Source organism: Symphalangus syndactylus, chromosome 9 (genome assembly GCF_028878055.3).
Source record: "Symphalangus syndactylus isolate Jambi chromosome 9, NHGRI_mSymSyn1-v2.1_pri, whole genome shotgun sequence".
NCBI classification, from domain to species: Eukaryota; Metazoa; Chordata; class Mammalia; order Primates; family Hylobatidae; genus Symphalangus; species Symphalangus syndactylus.
The window spans coordinates 5,052,362-5,074,321 of NC_072431.2; positions in this window are offsets into that span (position 1 = coordinate 5,052,362).

A 21,960-nucleotide genomic window follows, 5' to 3' on the forward strand; every position below is an offset into this window, starting at 1 on the left:
ATAAAAACTACACAGAAGCATTGTGTGAAACGTATTTCTGATATGTTCCTTAAGCTAACAGAGTTAAACCATACTTTTGATTGCGCAGTTCTGAACACTCTTTCTGTAGAAAATGCAAGTGGACATTCGGAGCGCTAAGAGGGTAATAGTGGAAAAAGGAATATATTCAAATATAAACTACACAGTAGCATTCTGTGAAAATTCTTTCTGTTCTGTGCATTCAACTAACAGAGTTGAACCTTACTTTTGATTGAGCCGTTCTGAAACAATCTTTCTGGAGAAACTGCAATTGGACATGCTAAGCGCTAAGAGGCCTACATTGGGAAAAAGAATATCTTCAAATAAAAACTACACAGATGCATTCTGTGAAACTTATTTCTGATTTGTAAATTCAGTTAACAGAGATAAAACATATTTTTGATTGAGCAGTTATGAAACACTCTTTTTGTAGAAAATGCAAGTGGAGTTTCGGAGCGCTAAGAGGGTAATAGTGGAAAAAGGAATGTCTTCAAATATAAACTACACAGAATCATTCGGTGAAACTTCTTTCTGATCTGTGCATTCAGCTAATAGAGTTAAACCATACTTTTGATTGAGCAGATCTGAACACTCTTTCTGTAGAAAATGCAACTGGACATTTGGAGCGCTAAGAGCGTAGTAGTGGAAAAAGGAATATATTCAAATATAAACTACAAAGAAGCATTCTGTGAAACTTCTTTCTGATCTGAGCATTCAGCTAACAGAGTTAAACAATACTTTTGATTGAGCAGTTTTGAAACACTCTGTCTGTAGAACATGCAACTGGACATTCGTAGCGCTAAGTGGGTAATAGTGGAAAAAAGAATATGTTCAAATATAAACTACACAGAAGCATTGTATGAAACTTCTTTCTGTTCTGTGCATTCAACTAACAGAGTTGAACCTTACTTTTGATTGAGCCGTTCTGAAACACTCTTTCTGTAGAAACTGCAATTGGACATTCTGAGCGCTAAGAGGCCTATATTGGGAAAAGAATGTCTACAAATAAAAACTACACAGAAGAATTGTGTGAAACTTCTTTCTGTTCTGTTTGTTCAACTAAAAGAGTTGAACCTTAGTTTTGATTGAGCCGTTCTGAAACACTCTTTCTGTAGAAAATGCAAGTGGAGATTCGGAGCGCTAAGAGGGTAATAGTGGAAAAAGGAATGTCTCCAAATATAAACTACACAGAATCATTCTGTGAAACTTCTTTCTGATCTGTGCATTCAGCTAACAGAGTTAAACCATACTTTTGATTGAGCAGATCTGAACACTCTTTCTGTAGAAAATGCAACTGGACATTTGGAGCGCTAAGAGAGTAGTAGTGGAAAAAGGAATATATTCAAATATAAACTACACAGAAGCATTCTGTGAAACATTTTCTGATCTGAGCATTCAGCTAACAGAGTTAAACCATACTTTTGATTGAGCAGTTTTGAAACACTCTGTCTGTAGAAAATGCAACTGGACATTCGTAGCGCTAAGTGGGTAATAGTGGAAAAAAGAATATGTTCAAATATAAACTACACAGAAGCATTGTATGAAACTTCTTTCTGTTCTGTGCATTCAACTAACAGAGTTGAACCTTACTTTTGATTGAGCCTTTCTGAAACACTCTTTCTGTAGAAACTGCAATTGGACATTCTGAGCGCTAAGAGGCCTCTATTGGGAAAAATAATATCTTCAAATAAAAACTACACAGAAGCATTGTGTGAAACTTATTTCTGATATGTTCATTAAGCTAACAGAGTTAAACCATACTTTTGATTGCGCAGTTCTGAACACTCTTTCTGTTGAAAATGCAAGTGGACATTCGGAGCGCTAAGAGGATAATAGTGGAAAAAGGAATATATTCAAATATAAACTACACAGTAGCATTCTGTGAAAATTCTTTCTGTTCTGTGCATTCAACTAACAGAGTTGAACCTTACTTTTGATTGAGCCGTTCTGAAACACTCTTTCTGTAGAAACTGCAATTGGACATGCTAAGCGCTAAGAGGCCTACATTGGGAAAAAGAATATCTTCAAATAAAAACTACACAGATGCATTCTGTGAAACTTATTTCTGATCTGTAAATTCAGTTAACAGAGATAAAACATATTTTTGATTGAGCAGTTATGAAACACTCTTTTTTAGAAAATGCAAGTGGAGATTCGGAGCGCTAAGAGGGTAATAGTGGAAAAAGGAATGTCTTCAAATATAAACTACACAGAATCATTCGGGGAAACTTCTTTCTGATCTGTGCATTCAGCTAACAGTGTTAAACCATACTTTTGATTGAGCAGATCTGAACACTCTTTCTGTAGAAAATGCAACTGGACATTTGGAGCGCTAAGAGCGTAGTAGTGGAAAAAGGAATATATTCAAATATAAACTACACAGAAGCATTCTGTGAAACTTCTTTCTGATCTGAGCATTCAGCTAACAGAGTTAAACCATACTTTTGAATGAGCAGTTTTGAAACACTCTGTCTGTAGAAAATGCAACTGGACATTCGTAGCGCTAAGTGGGTAATAGTGGAAAAACGAATATGTTCAAATATAAACTACACAGAAGCATTTTATGAAACTTCTTTCTGTTCTGTGCATTCAACTAACAGAGTTGAACCATAATTTGATTGAGCCGTTCTGAAACACTCTTTCTGTAGAAACTGCAATTGGACATTCTGAGCGCTAAGAGGCCTATATTGGGAAAAGGAATGTCTACAAATAAAAACTACACAGAAGAATTGTGTGAAACTACTTTCTGTTCTGTTTGTTCAACTAAAAGAGTTGAACCTTAGTTTTGATTGAGCCGTTCTGAAACACTCTGTAGAAAATGCAAGTGGAGATTCGGAGCGCTAAGAGGGTAATAGTGGAAAAAGGAATGTCTCCAAATATAAACTACACAGAATCATTCTGTGAAACTTCTTTCTGATCTGTGCATTCAGCTAACAGAGTTAAACCATACTTTTGATTGAGCAGATCTGAACACTCTTTCTGTAGAAAATGCAACTGGACGTTTGGAGCGCTAAGAGAGTAGTAGTGGAAAAAGGAATATATTCAAATATAAACTACACAGAAGCATTCTCTGAAACTTCTTTTTGATCTGAGCATTCAGCTAACAGAGTTAAACCATACTTTTGATTGAGCAGTTTTGAAACACTCTGTCTGTAGAAAATGCAACTGGACATTCGTAGCGCTAAGTGGGTAATAGTGGAAAAAAGAATATGTTCAAATATAAACTACACAGAAGCATTGTATGAAACTTCTTTCTGTTCTGTGCATTCAACTAACAGAGTTGAACCTTACTTTTGATTGAGCCTTTCTGAAACACTCTTTCTGTAGAAACTGCAATTGGACATTCTGAGCGCTAAGAGGCCTATGTTGGGAAAAATAATATCTTCAAATAAAAACTACACAGAAGCATTGTGTGAAACTTATTTCTGATATGTTCATTAAGCTAACAGAGTTAAACCATACTTTTGATTGCGCAGTTCTGAACACTCTTTCTGTTGAAAATGCAAGTGGACATTCGGAGCGCTAAGAGGATAATAGTGGAAAAAGGAATATATTCAAATATAAACTACACAGTAGCATTCTGTGAAAATTCTTTCTGTTCTGTGCATTCAACTAACAGAGTTGAACCTTACTTTTGATTGAGCCGTTCTGAAACACTCTTTCTGTAGAAACTGCAATTGGACATGCTAAGCGCTAAGAGGCCTACATTGGGAAAAAGAATATCTTCAAATAAAAACTACACAGATGCATTCTGTGAAACTTATTTCTGATCTGTAAATTCAGTTAACAGAGATAAAACATATTTTTGATTGAGCAGTTATGAAACACTCTTTTTGTAGAAAATGCAAGTGGAGATTCGGAGCGCTAAGAGGGTAATAGTGGAAAAAGGAATGTCTTCAAATATAAACTACACAGAATCATTCGGGGAAACTTCTTTCTGATCTGTGCATTCAGCTAACAGTGTTAAACCATACTTTTGATTGAGCAGATCTGAACACTCTTTCTGTAGAAAATGCAACTGGACATTTGGAGCGCTAAGAGCGTAGTATTGGAAAAAGGAATATATTCAAATATAAACTACACAGAAGCATTCTGTGAAACTTCTTTCTGATCTGAGCATTCAGCTAACAGAGTTAAACCATACTTTTGAATGAGCAGTTTTGAAACACTCTGTCTGTAGGAAATGCAACTGGACATTCGTAGCGCTAAGTGGGTAATAGTGGAAAAACGAATATGTTCAAATATAAACTACACAGAAGCATTTTATGAAACTTCTTTCTGTTCTGTGCATTCAACTAACAGAGTTGAACCATAATTTGATTGAGCCGTTCTGAAACACTCTTTCTGTAGAAACTGCAATTGGACATTCTGAGCGCTAAGAGGCCTATATTGGGAAAAGGAATGTCTACAAATAAAAACTACACAGAAGAATTGTGTGAAACTACTTTCTGTTCTGTTTGTTCAACTAAAAGAGTTGAACCTTAGTTTTGATTGAGCCGTTCTGAAACACTCTGTAGAAAATGCAAGTGGAGATTCGGAGCGCTAAGAGGGTAATAGTGGAAAAAGGAATGTCTCCAAATATAAACTACACAGAATCATTCTGTGAAACTTCTTTCTGATCTGTGCATTCAGCTAACAGAGTTAAACCATACTTTTGATTGAGCAGATCTGAACACTCTTTCTGTAGAAAATGCAACTGGACGTTTGGAGCGCTAAGAGAGTAGTAGTGGAAAAAGGAATATATTCAAATATAAACTACACAGAAGCATTCTCTGAAACTTCTTTTTGATCTGAGCATTCAGCTAACAGAGTTAAACCATACTTTTGATTGAGCAGTTTTGAAACACTCTGTCTGTAGAAAATGCAACTGGACATTCGTAGCGCTAAGTGGGTAATAGTGGAAAAAAGAATATGTTCAAATATAAACTACACAGAAGCATTGTATGAAACTTCTTTCTGTTCTGTGCATTCAACTAACAGAGTTGAACCTTACTTTTGATTGAGCCTTTCTGAAACACTCTTTCTGTAGAAACTGCAATTGGACATTCTGAGCGCTAAGAGGCCTATGTTGGGAAAAATAATATCTTCAAATAAAAACTACACAGAAGCATTGTGTGAAACTTATTTCTGATATGTTCATTAAGCTAACAGAGTTAAACCATACTTTTGATTGCGCAGTTCTGAACACTCTTTCTGTTGAAAATGCAAGTGGACATTCGGAGCGCTAAGAGGATAATAGTGGAAAAAGGAATATATTCAAATATAAACTACACAGTAGCATTCTGTGAAAATTCTTTCTGTTCTGTGCATTCAACTAACAGAGTTGAACCTTACTTTTGATTGAGCCGTTCTGAAACACTCTTTCTGTAGAAACTGCAATTGGACATGCTAAGCGCTAAGAGGCCTACATTGGGAAAAAGAATATCTTCAAATAAAAACTACACAGATGCATTCTGTGAAACTTATTTCTGATCTGTAAATTCAGTTAACAGAGATAAAACATATTTTTGATTGAGCAGTTATGAAACACTCTTTTTGTAGAAAATGCAAGTGGAGATTCGGAGCGCTAAGAGGGTAATAGTGGAAAAAGGAATGTCTTCAAATATAAACTACACAGAATCATTCGGGGAAACTTCTTTCTGATCTGTGCATTCAGCTAACAGTGTTAAACCATACTTTTGATTGAGCAGATCTGAACACTCTTTCTGTAGAAAATGCAACTGGACATTTGGAGCGCTAAGAGCGTAGTAGTGGAAAAAGGAATATATTCAAATATAAACTACACAGAAGCATTCTGTGAAACTTCTTTCTGATCTGAGCATTCAGCTAACAGAGTTAAACCATACTTTTGAATGAGCAGTTTTGAAACACTCTGTCTGTAGAAAATGCAACTGGACATTCGTAGCGCTAAGTGGGTAATAGTGGAAAAACGAATATGTTCAAATATAAACTACACAGAAGCATTTTATGAAACTTCTTTCTGTTCTGTGCATTCAACTAACAGAGTTGAACCATAATTTGATTGAGCCGTTCTGAAACACTCTTTCTGTAGAAACTGCAATTGGACATTCTGAGCGCTAAGAGGCCTATATTGGGAAAAGGAATGTCTACAAATAAAAACTACACAGAAGAATTGTGTGAAACTACTTTCTGTTCTGTTTGTTCAACTAAAAGAGTTGAACCTTAGTTTTGATTGAGCCGTTCTGAAACACTCTGTAGAAAATGCAAGTGGAGATTCGGAGCGCTAAGAGGGTAATAGTGGAAAAAGGAATGTCTCCAAATATAAACTACACAGAATCATTCTGTGAAACTTCTTTCTGATCTGTGCATTCAGCTAACAGAGTTAAACCATACTTTTGATTGAGCAGATCTGAACACTCTTTCTGTAGAAAATGCAACTGGACGTTTGGAGCGCTAAGAGAGTAGTAGTGGAAAAAGGAATATATTCAAATATAAACTACACAGAAGCATTCTCTGAAACTTCTTTCTGATCTGAGCATTCAGCTAACAGAGTTAAACCATACTTTTGATTGAGCAGTTTTGAAACACTCTGTCTGTAGAAAATGCAACTGGACATTCGTAGCGCTAAGTGGGTAATAGTGGAAAAAAGAATATGTTCAAATATAAACTACACAGAAGCATTGTATGAAACTTCTTTCTGTTCTGTGCATTCAACTAACAGAGTTGAACCTTACTTTTGATTGAGCCTTTCTGAAACACTCTTTCTGTAGAAACTGCAATTGGACATTCTGAGCGCTAAGAGGCCTATATTGGGAAAAATAATATCTTCAAATAAAAACTACACAGAAGCATTGTGTGAAACTTATTTCTGATATGTTCATTAAGCTAACAGAGTTAAACCATACTTTTGATTGCGCAGTTCTGAACACTCTTTCTGTAGAAAATGCAAGTGGACATTCGGAGCGCTAAGAGGGTAATAGTGGAAAAAGGAATATATGCAAATATAAACTACACAGTAGCATTCTGTGAAACTTCTTTCTGTTCTGTGCATTCAACTAACAGAGTTGAACCTTACTTTTGATTGAGCCGGTCTGAAACACTCTTTCTGTAGAAACTGCAATTGGACATGCTAAGCGCTAAGAGGCCTACATTGGGAAAAAGAATATCTTCAAATAAAAACTACACAGATGTATTCTGTGAAACTTATTTCTGATCTGTAAATTCAGTTAACAGAGATAAAACATATTTTTGATTCAGCAGTTATGAAACACTCTTTTTGTAGAAAATGCAAGTGGAGATTCGGAGCGCTAAGAAGGTAATAGTGGAAAAAGGAATGTCTTCAAATATAAACTACACAGAATCATTCGGTGAAACTTCCTTCTGATCTGTGCATTCAGCTAACAGAGTTAAACCATACTTTTGATTGAGCAGATCTGAACACTCTTTCTGTAGAAAATGCAACTGGACATTTGGAGCGCTAAGAGCGTAGTAGTGGAAAAAGGAATATATTCAAATATAAACTACACAGAAGCATTCTGTTAAACTTTTTTCTGATCTGAGAATTCAGCTAACAGAGTTAAACCATACTTTTGATTGAGCAGTTTTGAAACACTCTGTCTGTAGGAAATGCAACTGGATATTCGTAGCGCTAAGTGGGTAATAGTGGAAAAAAGAATATGTTCAAATATAAACTACACAGAAGCATTGTATGAAACTTCTTTCTGTTCTGTGCATTCAACTAACAGAGTTGAACCTTAGTTTTGATTGAGCCGTTCTGAAACACTCTTTCTGTAGAAACTGCAATTGGACATTCTGAGCGCTAGGAGGCCTATATTGGGAAAAAGAATGTCTACAAATAAAAACTACACAGAAGAATTGTGTGAAACTTCTTTCTGTTCTGTTTGTTCAACTAAAAGAGTTGAACCTTAGTTTTGATTGAGCCGTTCTGAAACACTCTTTCTGTAGAAAATGCAAGTGGAGATTCGGAGCGCTAAGAGGGTAATAGTGGAAAAAGGAATGTCTCCAAATATAAACTACACAGAATCATTCTGTGAAACTTCTTTCTGATCTGTGCATTCAGCTAACAGAGTTAAACCATACTTTTGATTGAGCAGATCTGAACACTCTTTCTGTAGAAAATGCAACTGGACATTTGGAGCACTAAGAGATTAGTAGTGGAAAAAGGAATATACTCAAATATAAACTACACAGAAGCATTCTGTGAAACTTCTTTCTGATCTGAGCATTCAGCTAACAGATTTAAACCATACTTTTGATTGAGCAGTTTTGAAACACTCTGTCTGTAGAAAATGCAGCTGGACATTCGTAGCGCTAAGTGGGTAATAGTGGAAAAAAAAATATGTTCAAATATAAACTACAAAGAAGCATTGTATGAAACTTCTTCCTGTTCTGTGCATTCAACTAACAGAGTTGAACCTTACTTTTGATTGAGCCGTTCTGAAACACTCTTTCTGTAGAAACTGCAATTGGACATGCTAAGCGCTAAGAGGCCTACATTGGGAAAAAGAATATCTTCAAATAAAAACTACACAGATGCATTCTGTGAAACTTATTTCTGATCTGTAAATTCAGTTAACAGAGATAAAACATATTTTTGATTGAGCAGTTATGAAACACTCTTTTTGTAGAAAATGCAAGTGGAGATTCGGAGCGCTAAGAGGGTAATAGTGGAAAAAGGAATGTCTTCAAATATAAACTACACAGAATCATTCGGGGAAACTTCTTTCTGATCTGTGCATTCAGCTAACAGTGTTAAACCATACTTTTGATTGAGCAGATCTGAACACTCTTTCTGTAGAAAATGCAACTGGACATTTGGAGCGCTAAGAGCGTAGTAGTGGAAAAAGGAATATATTCAAATATAAACTACACAGAAGCATTCTGTGAAACTTCTTTCTGATCTGAGCATTCAGCTAACAGAGTTAAACCATACTTTTGAATGAGCAGTTTTGAAACACTCTGTCTGTAGAAAATGCAACTGGACATTCGTAGCGCTAAGTGGGTAATAGTGGAAAAACGAATATGTTCAAATATAAACTACACAGAAGCATTTTATGAAACTTCTTTCTGTTCTGTGCATTCAACTAACAGAGTTGAACCATAATTTGATTGAGCCGTTCTGAAACACTCTTTCTGTAGAAACTGCAATTGGACATTCTGAGCGCTAAGAGGCCTATATTGGGAAAAGGAATGTCTACAAATAAAAACTACACAGAAGAATTGTGTGAAACTACTTTCTGTTCTGTTTGTTCAACTAAAAGAGTTGAACCTTAGTTTTGATTGAGCCGTTCTGAAACACTCTGTAGAAAATGCAAGTGGAGATTCGGAGCGCTAAGAGGGTAATAGTGGAAAAAGGAATGTCTCCAAATATAAACTACACAGAATCATTCTGTGAAACTTCTTTCTGATCTGTGCATTCAGCTAACAGAGTTAAACCATACTATTGATTGAGCAGATCTGAACACTCTTTCTGTAGAAAATGCAACTGGACGTTTGGAGCGCTAAGAGAGTAGTAGTGGAAAAAGGAATATATTCAAATATAAACTACACAGAAGCATTCTCTGAAACTTCTTTCTGATCTGAGCATTCAGCTAACAGAGTTAAACCATACTTTTGATTGAGCAGTTTTGAAACACTCTGTCTGTAGAAAATGCAACTGGACATTCGTAGCGCTAAGTGGGTAATAGTGGAAAAAAGAATATGTTCAAATATAAACTACACAGAAGCATTGTATGAAACTTCTTTCTGTTCTGTGCATTCAACTAACAGAGTTGAACCTTACTTTTGATTGAGCCTTTCTGAAACACTCTTTCTGTAGAAACTGCAATTGGACATTCTGAGCGCTAAGAGGCCTATATTGGGAAAAATAATATCTTCAAATAAAAACTACACAGAAGCATTGTGTGAAACTTATTTCTGATATGTTCGTTAAGCTAACAGAGTTAAACCATACTTTTGATTGCGCAGTTCTGAACACTCTTTCTGTAGAAAATGCAAGTGGACATTCGGAGCGCTAAGAGGGTAATAGTGGAAAAAGGAATATATGCAAATATAAACTACACAGTAGCATTCTGTGAAACTTCTTTCTGTTCTGTGCATTCAACTAACAGAGTTGAACCTTACTTTTGATTGAGCCGGTCTGAAACACTCTTTCTGTAGAAACTGCAATTGGACATGCTAAGCGCTAAGAGGCCTACATTGGGAAAAAGAATATCTTCAAATAAAAACTACACAGATGTATTCTGTGAAACTTATTTCTGATCTGTAAATTCAGTTAACAGAGATAAAACATATTTTTGATTCAGCAGTTATGAAACACTCTTTTTGTAGAAAATGCAAGTGGAGATTCGGAGCGCTAAGAAGGTAATAGTGGAAAAAGGAATGTCTTCAAATATAAACTACACAGAATCATTCGGTGAAACTTCTTTCTGATCTGTGCATTCAGCTAACAGAGTTAAACCATACTTTTGATTGAGCAGATCTGAACACTCTTTCTGTAGAAAATGCAACTGGACATTTGGAGCGCTAAGAGCGTAGTAGTGGAAAAAGGAATATATTCAAATATAAACTACACAGAAGCATTCTGTTAAACTTTTTTCTGATCTGAGAATTCAGCTAACAGAGTTAAACCATACTTTTGATTGAGCAGTTTTGAAACACTCTGTCTGTAGGAAATGCAACTGGATATTCGTAGCGCTAAGTGGGTAATAGTGGAAAAAAGAATATGTTCAAATATAAACTACACAGAAGCATTGTATGAAACTTCTTTCTGTTCTGTGCATTCAACTAACAGAGTTGAACCTTAGTTTTGATTGAGCCGTTCTGAAACACTCTTTCTGTAGAAACTGCAATTGGACATTCTGAGCGCTAGGAGGCCTATATTGGGAAAAAGAATGTCTACAAATAAAAACTACACAGAAGAATTGTGTGAAACTTCTTTCTGTTCTGTTTGTTCAACTAAAAGAGTTGAACCTTAGTTTTGATTGAGCCGTTCTGAAACACTCTTTCTGTAGAAAATGCAAGTGGAGATTCGGAGCGCTAAGAGGGTAATAGTGGAAAAAGGAATGTCTCCAAATATAAACTACACAGAATCATTCTGTGAAACTTCTTTCTGATCTGTGCATTCAGCTAACAGAGTTAAACCATACTTTTGATTGAGCAGATCTGAACACTCTTTCTGTAGAAAATGCAACTGGACATTTGGAGCACTAAGAGATTAGTAGTGGAAAAAGGAATATACTCAAATATAAACTACACAGAAGCATTCTGTGAAACTTCTTTCTGATCTGAGCATTCAGCTAACAGATTTAAACCATACTTTTGATTGAGCAGTTTTGAAACACTCTGTCTGTAGAAAATGCAGCTGGACATTCGTAGCGCTAAGTGGGTAATAGTGGAAAAAAAAATATGTTCAAATATAAACTACAAAGAAGCATTGTATGAAACTTCTTCCTGTTCTGTGCATTCAACTAACAGAGTTGAACCTTACTTTTGATTGAGCCGTTCTGAAACACTCTTTCTGTAGAAACTGCAATTGGACATTCTGAGCGCTAAGAGGCCTATATTGGGAAAAGGAATGTCTACAAATAAAAACTACACAGAAGCATTGTGTGAAACTTATTTCTGATATGTTCATTAAGCTATCAGAGTTAAACCATACTTTTGATTGAGCCGTTCTGAAACACTCTTTCTGTAGAAAATGCAAGTGGAGATTCGGAGCGCTAAGAGGGTAATAGTGGAAAAAGGAATGTCTACAAATATAAACTACACAGAATCATTCTGTGAAACTTCTTTCTGATCTGTGCATTCAGCTAACAGAGTTAAACCATACTCTTGATTGAGCAGATCTGAACACTCTTTCTGTAGAAAATGCAACTGGACATTTGAGCGCTAAGAGAGTAGTAGTGGAAAAAGGAATATATTCAAATATAAACTACACAGAAGCATTCTGTGAAACTTCTTTCTGATCTGAGCATTCAGCTAACAGAGTTAAACCATACTTTTCATTCAGCAGTTGTGAAACACTCTGTCTGTAGAAAACGCAACTGGACATTCGTAGCGCTAAGTGGGTAATAGTGGAAAAAAGAATATGTTCAAATATAAACTACACAGAAGCATTGTATGAAACTTCTTTCTGTTCTGTGCATTCAACTAACAGAGTTGAACCTTACTTTTGATTGAGCCGTTCTGAAACACTCTTTCTGTAGAAACTGCAATTGGATATTCTGAGCGCTAAGAGGCCTATATTGGGAAAAGGAATGTCTACAAATAAAAACTACACAGAAGAATTTTGTGAAACTTCTTTCTGTTCTGTTTGTTCAACTAAAAGAGTTGAACCTTAGTTTTGATTGAGCCGTTCTGAAACACTCTTTCTGTAGTAAATGCAAGTGGAGATTCGGAGCGCTAAGAGGGTAATAGTGGAAAAAGGAATGTCTCCAAATATAAACTACACAGAATCATTCTGTGAAACTTCTTTCTGATCTGTGCATTCAGCTAACAGAGTTAAACCATACTTTTGATTGAGCAGATCTGAACACTCTTTCTGTAGAAAATGCAACTGGAAATTTGGAGCGCTAAGAGAGTAGTAGTGGAAAAAGGAATATATTCAAATATAAACTACACAGAAGCATTCTGTGAAACATCTTTCTCATCTGAGCATTCAGCTAACAGAGTTAAACCATACTTTTGATTGAGCAGTTTTGAAACACTCTGTCTGTAGAAAATGCAACTGGACATTCGTAGCGCTAAGTGGGTAATAGTGGAAAAAAGAATATGTTCAAATATAAACTACACAGAAGCATTGTATGAAACTTCTTTCTGTTCTGTGCATTCAACTAACAGAGTTGAACCTTACTTTTGATTGAGCATTTCTGAAACACTCTTTCTGTAGAAACTGCAATTGTACATTCTGAGCGCTAAGAGGCCTCTATTGGGAAAAATAATATCTTCAAATAAAAACTACACAGAAGCATTGTGTGAAACTTATTTCTGATATGTTCATTAAGCTAACAGAGTTAAACCATAATTTTGATTGCGCAGTTCTGAACACTCTTTCTGTAGAAAATGCAAGTGGACATTCGGAGCGCTAAGAGGGTAATAGTGGAAAAAGGAATATATTCAAATATAAACTACACAGTAGCATTCTGTGAAAATTCTTTCTGTTCTGTGCATTCAACTAACAGAGTTGAACCTTGCTTTTGATTGAGCCGTTCTGAAACACTCTTTCTGTAGAAACTGCAATTGGACATGCTAAGAACTAAGAGGCCTACATTGGGAAAAATAATATGTTAAAATAAAAACTACACAGATGCATTCTGTGAAACTTATTTCTGATCTGTAAATTCAGTTAACAGAGATAAAACATATTTTTGATTGAGCAGTTATGAAACACTCTTTTTGTAGAAAATGCAAGTGGAGATTCGGAGCGCTAAGGGGGTAATAGTGGAAAAAGGAATGTCTTCAAATGTAAACTACACAGAATCATTCGGTGAAACTTCTTTCTGATCTGTGCATTCAGCTAACAGGGTTAAACCATACTTTTGATTGAGCAGATCTGAACACTCTTTCTGTAGAAAATGCAACTGGACATTTGGAGCGCTAAGAGAGTAGTAGTGGAAAAAGGAATATATTCAAATATAAACTACACAGAAGCATTCTGTGAAACTTCTTTCTGATCTGAGCATTCAGCTAACAGAGTTAAACCATACTTTTGATTGAGCAGTTTTGAAACCCTCTGTCTGTAGAAAATGCAACTGGACATTCGTAGCGCTAAGTGGGTAATAGTGGAAAAAAGAATATGTTCAAATATAAACTACACAGAAGCATTGTATGAAACTACTTTCTGTTCTGTGCATTCAACTAACAGAGTTGAACCTTACTTTTTATTGAGCCTTTCTGAAACACTCTTTCTGTAGAAACTGCAATTGTACTTTCTGAGCGCTAAGAGGCCTCTATTGGGAAAAATAATATCTTCAAATAAAAACTACACAGAAGCATTTTGTGAAACTTATTTCTGATATGTTCATTAAGCTAACAGAGTTAAACCATACTTTTGATTGCGCAGTTCTGAACACTCTTTCTGTAGAAAATGCAAGTGGACATTCGGAGCGCTAAGAGGGTAATAGTGGAAAAAGGAATATATTCAAATATAAACTACACAGTAGCATTCTGTGAAAATTCTTTCTGTTCTGTGCATTCAACTAACAGAGTTGAACCTTACTTTTGATTGAGCCGTTCTGAAACACTCTTTCTGTAGAAACTGCAATTGGACATGCTAAGCGCTAAGAGGCCTACATTGGGAAAAAGAATATCTTCAAATAAAAACTACACAGATGCATTCTGTGAAACTTATTTCTGATCTGTAAATTCAGTTAACAGAGATAAAACATATTTTTGATTGAGCAGTTATGAAACACTCTTTTTGTAGAAAATGCAAGTGGAGATTCGGAGCGCTAAGAGGGTAATAGTGGAAAAAGGAATGTCTTCAAATATAAACTACACAGAATCATTCGGTGAAACTTCTTTCTGATCTGTGCATTCAGCTAACAGAGTTAAACCATACTTTTGATTGAGCAGATCTGAACACTCTTTCTGTAGAAAATGCAACTGGACATTTGGAGCGCTAAGAGAGTAGTAGTGGAAAAAGGAATATATTCAAATATAAACTACACAGAAGCATTCTGTGAAACTTCTTTCTGATCTGAGCATTCAGCTAACAGAGTTAAACCATACTTTTGATTGAGCAGTTTTGAAACACTCTGTCTGTAGAAAATGCAACTGGACATTCGTAGCGCTAAGTGGGTAATAGTGGAAAAAAGAATATATTCAAATATAAACTACACAGAAGCATTGTATGAAACTTCTTTCTGTTCTGTGCATTCAACTAACAGAGTTGAACCTTACTTTTGATTGAGCCGTTCTGAAACACTCTTTCTGTAGAAACTGCAATTGGACATTCTGAGCGCTAAGAGGCCTATATTGGGAAAAGGAATGTCTACAAATAAAAACTACACAGAAGAATTGTGTGAAACTACTTTCTGTTCTGTTTGTTCAACTAAAAGAGTTGAAACTTAGTTTTGATTGAGCCGTTCTGAAACACTCTTTCTGTAGAAAATGCAAGTGGAGATTCGGAGCGCTAAGAGGGTAATAGTGGAAAAAGGAATGTCTCCAAATATAAACTACACAGAATCATTCTGTGAAACTTCTTTCTGATCTGTGCATTCGGCTAACAGAGTTAAACTATACTTTTGATTGAGCAGATCTGAACACTCTTTCTGTAGAAAATGCAACTGGACATTTGGAGCGCTAAGAGAGTATTAGTGGAAAAAGGAATATGTTCAAATATAAACTACACAGAAGCATTCTGTGAAACTTCTTTCTGATCTGAGCATTCAGGTAACAGAGTTAAAACACACTTTTGATTGAGCAGTTTTGAAACACTCTGTCTGTAGAAAATGCAACTGGACATTCGTAGCGCTAAGTGGCTAATAGTGGAAAAAAGAATATGTTCAAATATAAACTACACAGAAGCATTGTATGAAACTTCTTTCTGTTCTGTGCATTCAACTAACAGAGTTGAACCTTAATTTTGATTGAGCCTTTCAGAAACACTCTTTCTGTAGAAACTGCAATTGGACATTCTGAGCGCTAAGAGGCCTATATTGGGAAAAATAATATCTTCAAATAAAAACTACACAGAAGCTTTCTGTGAAACTTATTTCTGATATGTTCATTAAGCTAACAGAGTTAAACCATACTTTTGATTGCGCAGTTCTGAACACTCTTTCTGTAGAAAATGCAAGTGGACATTCGGAGCGCTAAGAGGGTAATAGTGGAAAAAGGAATATATTTAAATATAAACTACACAGTAGCATTCTGTGAAACTTCTTTCTGTTCTGTGCATTCAACTAACAGAGTTGAACCTTACTTTTGATTGAGCCGTTCTGAAACACTCTTTCTGTAGAAACTGCAATTGGACATGCTAAGCGCTAAGAGGCCTACATTGGGAAAAAGAATATCTTCAAATAAAAACAACACAGATGCATTCTGTGAAACTTATTTCTGATCTGTAAATTCAGTTAACAGAGATAAAACATATTTTTGATTAAGCAGTTATGAAACACTCTTTTTGTGGAAAATGCAAGTGGAGATTCGGAGCGCTAAGAGGGTAATAGTGGAAAAAGGAATGTCTTCAAATATAAACTACACAGAATCATTCGGTGAAACTTCTTTCTGATCTGTGCATTCAGCTAACAGAGTTAAACCATACTTTTGATTGAGCAGATCTGAACACTCTTTCTGTAGAAAATGCAACTGGACATTTGGAGCGCTAAGAGCGTAGTAGTGGAAAAAGGAATATATTCAGATATAAACTACACAGAAGCATTCTGTGAAACTTCTTTCTGATCTGAGCATTCAGCTAACAGAGTTAAACCATACTTTTGATTGAGCAGTTTTGAAACACTCTGTCTGTAGAAAATGCAACTGGACATTCGTAGCGCTAAGTGGGTAATAGTGGAAAAAAGAATATGTTCAAATATAAACTACACAGAAGCATTGTATGAAACTTCTTTCTGTTCTGTGCATTCAACTTACAGAGTTGAACCTTACTTTTGATTGAGCCGTTCTGAAACACTCTTTCTGTAGAAACTGCAATTGGACATTCTGAGCGCTAAGAGGCCTATATTGGGAAAAGGAATGTCTACAAAAAAAACTACACAGAAGAATTGTGTGAAACTTCTTTCTGTTCTGTTTGTTGAACTAAAAGAGTTGAACCTTAGTTTTGATTGAGCCGTTCTGAAACAATCTTTCTGTAGAAAATGCAAGTGGAGATTCGGAGCGCTAAGAGGGTAATAGTGGAAAAAGGAATGTCTCCAAATATAAACTACACAGAATCATTCTGTGAAACTTCTTTCTGATCTGTGCATTCAGCTAACAGAGTTAAACCATACTTTTGGTTGAGCAGATCTGAACACTCTTTCTGTAGAAAATGCAACTGGACATTTGGAGCGCTAAGAGAGTAGTAGTGGAAAAAGGAATATATTCAAATATAAACTACACAGAAGCATTCTGTGAAACTTCTTTCTGATCTGAGCATTCAGCTAACAGAGTTAAACCATACTTTTGATTGAGCAGTTTTGAAACACTCTGTGTGTAGAAAATGCAACTGGACATTCGTAGCGCTAAGTGGGTAATAGTGGAAAAAAGAATATATTCAAATATAAACTACACAGAAGCATTGTATGAAACTTCTTTCTGTTCTGTGCATTCAACTAACAGAGTTGAACCTTACTTTTGATTGAGCCTTTCTGAAACACTCTTTCTGTAGAAACTGCAATTGGACATTCTGAGCGCTAAGAGGACCCTATTGGGAAAAATAATATCTTCAAATAAAAACTACACAGAAGCATTGTGTGAAACTTATTTCTGATATGTTCATTAAGCTAGCAGAGTTAAACCATACTTTTGATTGTGCAGTTCTGAACACTCTTTCTGTAGAAAATGCAAGTGGACATTCGGAGCGCTAAGAGGGTAATAGTGGAAAAAGGAATATATTCAAATATAAACTACACAGTAGCATTCTGTGAAAATTCTTTCTGTTCTGTGCATTCAACTAACAGAGTTGAAACTTACTTTTGATTGAGCCGTTCTGAAACACTCTTTCTGTAGAAACTGCAATTGGACATGCTAAGCGCTAAGAGGCCTACATTGGGAAAAAGAATATCTTCAAATAAAAACTACACAGATGCATTCTGTGAAACTTATTTCTGATCTGTAAATTCAGTTAACAGAGATAAAACATATTTTTGATTGAGCAGTTATGAAACACTCTTTTTGTAGGAAATGCAAGTGGAGATTCGGAGCGCTAAGGGGGTAATAGTGGAAAAAGGAATGTCTCCAAATATAAACTACACAGAATCATTCGGTGAAACTTCTTTCTGATCTGTGCATTCAGCTAACAGAGTTAAACCATACTTTTGATTGAGCAGATCTGAACACTCTTTCTGTAGAAAATGCAACTGGACATTTGGAGCGCTAAGAGAGTAGTAGTGGAAAAAGGAATATATTCAAATATAAACTACACAGAAGCATTCTGTGAAACTTCTTTCTGATCTGAGCATTCAGCTAACAGAGTTAAACCATACTTTTGATTGAGCAGTTTTGAAACACTCTGTCTGTAGAAAATGCAACTGGACATTCGTAGCGCTAAGTGGGTAATAGTGGAAAAAAGAATACATTCAAATATAAACTACACAGAAGCATTGTATGAAACTTCTTTCTGTTCTGTGCATTCAACTAACAGAGTTGAACCTTACTTTTGATTGAGCCGTTCTGAAACACTCTTTCTGTAGAAACTGCAATTGGACATTCTGAGCGCTAAGAGGCCTCTATTGGGAAAAGGAATGTCTACACATAAAAACTACACAGAAGAATTGTGTGAAACTACTTTCTGTTCTGTTTGTTCAACTAAAAGAGTTGAAACTTAGTTTTGATTGAGCCGTTCTGAAACACTCTTTCTGTAGAAAATGCAAGTGGAGATTCGGAGCGCTAAGAGGGTAATAGTGGAAAAAGGAATGTCTCCAAATATAAACTACACAGAATCATTCTGTGAAACTTCTTTCTGATCTGTGCATTCAGCTAACAGAGTTAAACCATACTTTTGATTGAGCAGATCTGAACACTCTTTCTGTAGAAAATGCAACTGGACATTTGGAGCGCTAAGAGAGTATTAGTGGAAAAAGGAATATGTTCAAATATAAACTACACAGAAGCATTCTGTGAAACTTCTTTCTGATCTGAGCATTCAGCTAACAGAGTTAAAACACACTTTTGATTGAGCAGTTTTGAAACACTCTGTCTGTAGAAAATGCAACTGGACATTCGTAGCGCTAAGTGGCTAATAGTGGAAAAAAGAATATGTTCAAATATAAACTACACAGAAGCATTGTATGAAACTTCTTTCTGTTCTGTGCATTCAACTAACAGAGTTGAACCTTAATTTTGATTGAGCCTTTCTGAAAAACTCTTTCTGTAGAAACTGCAATTGGACATTCTGAGCGCTAAGAGGCCTATATTGGGAAAAATAATATCTTCAAATAAAAACTACACAGAAGCTTTCTGTGAAACTTATTTCTGATATGTTCATTAAGCTAACAGAGTTAAACCATACTTTTGATTGCGCAGTTCTGAACACTCTTTCTGTAGAAAATGCAAGTGTACATTCGGAGCGCTAAGAGGGTAATAGTGGAAAAAGGAATATATTTAAATATAAACTACACAGTAGCATTCTGTGAAATTTCTTTCTGTTCTGTGCATTCAACTAACAGAGTTGAACCTTACTTTTGATTGAGCCGTTCTGAAACACTCTTTCTGTAGAAACTGCAATTGGACATGCTAAGCGCTAAGAGGCCTACATTGGGAAAAAGAATATCTTCAAATAAAAACAACACAGATGCATTCTGTGAAACTTATTTCTGATCTGTAAATTCAGTTAACAGAGATAAAACATATTTTTGATTAAGCAGTTATGAATCACTCTTTTTGTGGAAAATGCAAGTGGAGATTCGGAGCGCTAAGAGGGTAATAGTGGAAAAAGGAATGTCTTCAAATATAAACTACACAGAATCATTCGGTGAAACTTCTTTCTGATCTGTGCATTCAGCTAACAGAGTTAAACCATACTTTTGATTGAGCAGATCTGAACACTCTTTCTGTAGAAAATGCAACTGGACATTTGGAGCGCTAAGAGCGTAGTAGTGGAAAAAGGAATATATTCAGATATAAACTACACAGAAGCATTCTGTGAAACTTCTTTCTGATCTGAGCATTCAGCTAACAGAGTTAAACCATACTTTTGATTGAGCAGTTTTGAAACACTCTGTCTGTAGAAAATGCAACTGGACATTCGTAGCGCTAAGTGGGTAATAGTGGAAAAAAGAATATGTTCAAATAGAAACTACACAGAAGCATTGTATGAAACTCCTTTCTGTTCTGTGCATTCAACTAACAGAGATGAACCTTACTTTTGATTGAGCCGTTCTGAAACACTCTTTCTGTAGAAACTGCAATTGGACATTCTGAGCGCTAAGAGGCCTATATTGGGAAAAGGAATGTCTACAAATAAAAACTACACAGAAGAATTGTGTGAAACTTCTTTCTGTTCTGTTTGTTGAACTAAAAGAGTTGAACCTTAGTTTTGATTGAGCCGTTCTGAAACACTCTTTCTGTAGAAAATGCAAGTGGAGATTCGGAGCGCTAAGAGGGTAATAGTGGAAAAAGGAATGTCTCCAAATATAAACTACACAGAATCATTCTGTGAAACTTCTTTCTGATCTGTGCATTCTGCTAACAGAGTTAAACCATACTTTTGGTTGAGCAGATCTGAACACTCTTTCTGTAGAAAATGCAACTGGACATTTGGAGCGCTAAGAGAGTAGTAGTGGAAAAAGGAATATATTCAAATATAAACTACACAGAAGCATTCTGTGAAACTTCTTTCTGATCTGAGCATTCAGCTAACAGAGTTAAACCATACTTTTGATTGAGCAGTTTTGAAACACTCTGTGTGTAGAAAATGCAACTGGACATTCGTAGCGCTAAGTGGGTAATAGTGGAAAAAAGAATATGTTCAAATATAAACTACACAGAAGCATTGTATGAAACTTCTTTCTGCTCTGTGCATTCAACTAACAGAGTTGAACCTTACTTTTGATTGAGCCTTTCTGAAACACTCTTTCTGTAGAAACTGCAATTGGACATTCTGAGCGCTAAGAGGACTCTATTGGGAAAAATAATATCTTCAAATAAAAACTACACAGAATCATTGTGTGAAACTTATTTCTGATATGTTCATTAAGCTAACAGAGTTAAACCATACTTTTGATTGTGCAGTTCTGAACACTCTTTCTGTAGAAAATGCAAGTGGACATTCGGAGCGCTAAGAGGGTAATAGTGGAAAAAGGAATATATTCAAATATAAACTACACAGTAGCATTCTGTGAAAATTCTTTCTGTTCTGTGCATTCAACTAACAGAGTTGAACCTTACTTTTGATTGAGCCGTTCTGAAACACTCTTTCTGTAGAAACTGCAATTGGACATGCTAAGCGCTAAGAGGCCTACATTGGGAAAAAGAATATCTTCAAATAAAAACTACACAGATGCATTCTGTGAAACATATTTCTGATCTGTAAATTCAGTTAACAGAGATAAAACATATTTTTGATTGAGCAGTTATGAAACACTCTTTTTGTAGGAAATGCAAGTGGAGATTCGGAGCGCTAAGAGGGTAATAGTGGAAAAAGGAATGTCTCCAAATATAAACTACACAGAATCATTCTGTGAAACTTCTTTCTGATCTGTGCATTCAGCTAACAGAGTTAAACGATACTTTTGATTGAGCAGATCTGAACACTCTTTCTGTAGAAAATGCAACTGGACATTTGGAGCGCTAAGAGCGTAGTAGTGGAAAAAGGAATATATTCAGATATAAACTACACAGAAGCATTCTGTGAAACATCTTTCTGATCTGAGCATTCAGCTAACAGAGTTACACCATACTTTTGATTGAGCAGTTTTGAAACACTCTGTCTGTAGAAAATGCAACTGGACATTCGTAGCGCTAAGTGGGTAATAGTGGAAAAAAGAATATGTTCAAATATAAACTACACAGAAGCATTGTATGAAACTTCTTTCTGTTCTGTGCATTCAACTAACAGAGTTGAACCTTACTTTTGATTGAGCCGTTCTGAAACACTCTTTCTGTAGAAACTGCAATTGGACATTCTGAGCGCTAAGAGGCATATATTGGGAAAAGGAATGTCTACAAATAAAAACTACACAGAAGAATTGTGTGAAACTTCTTTCTGTTCTGTTTGTTCAACTAAAAGAGTTCAACCTTAGTTTTGATTGAGCCGTTCTGAAACACTCTTTCTGTAGAAAATGCAAGTGGAGATTCGGAGCG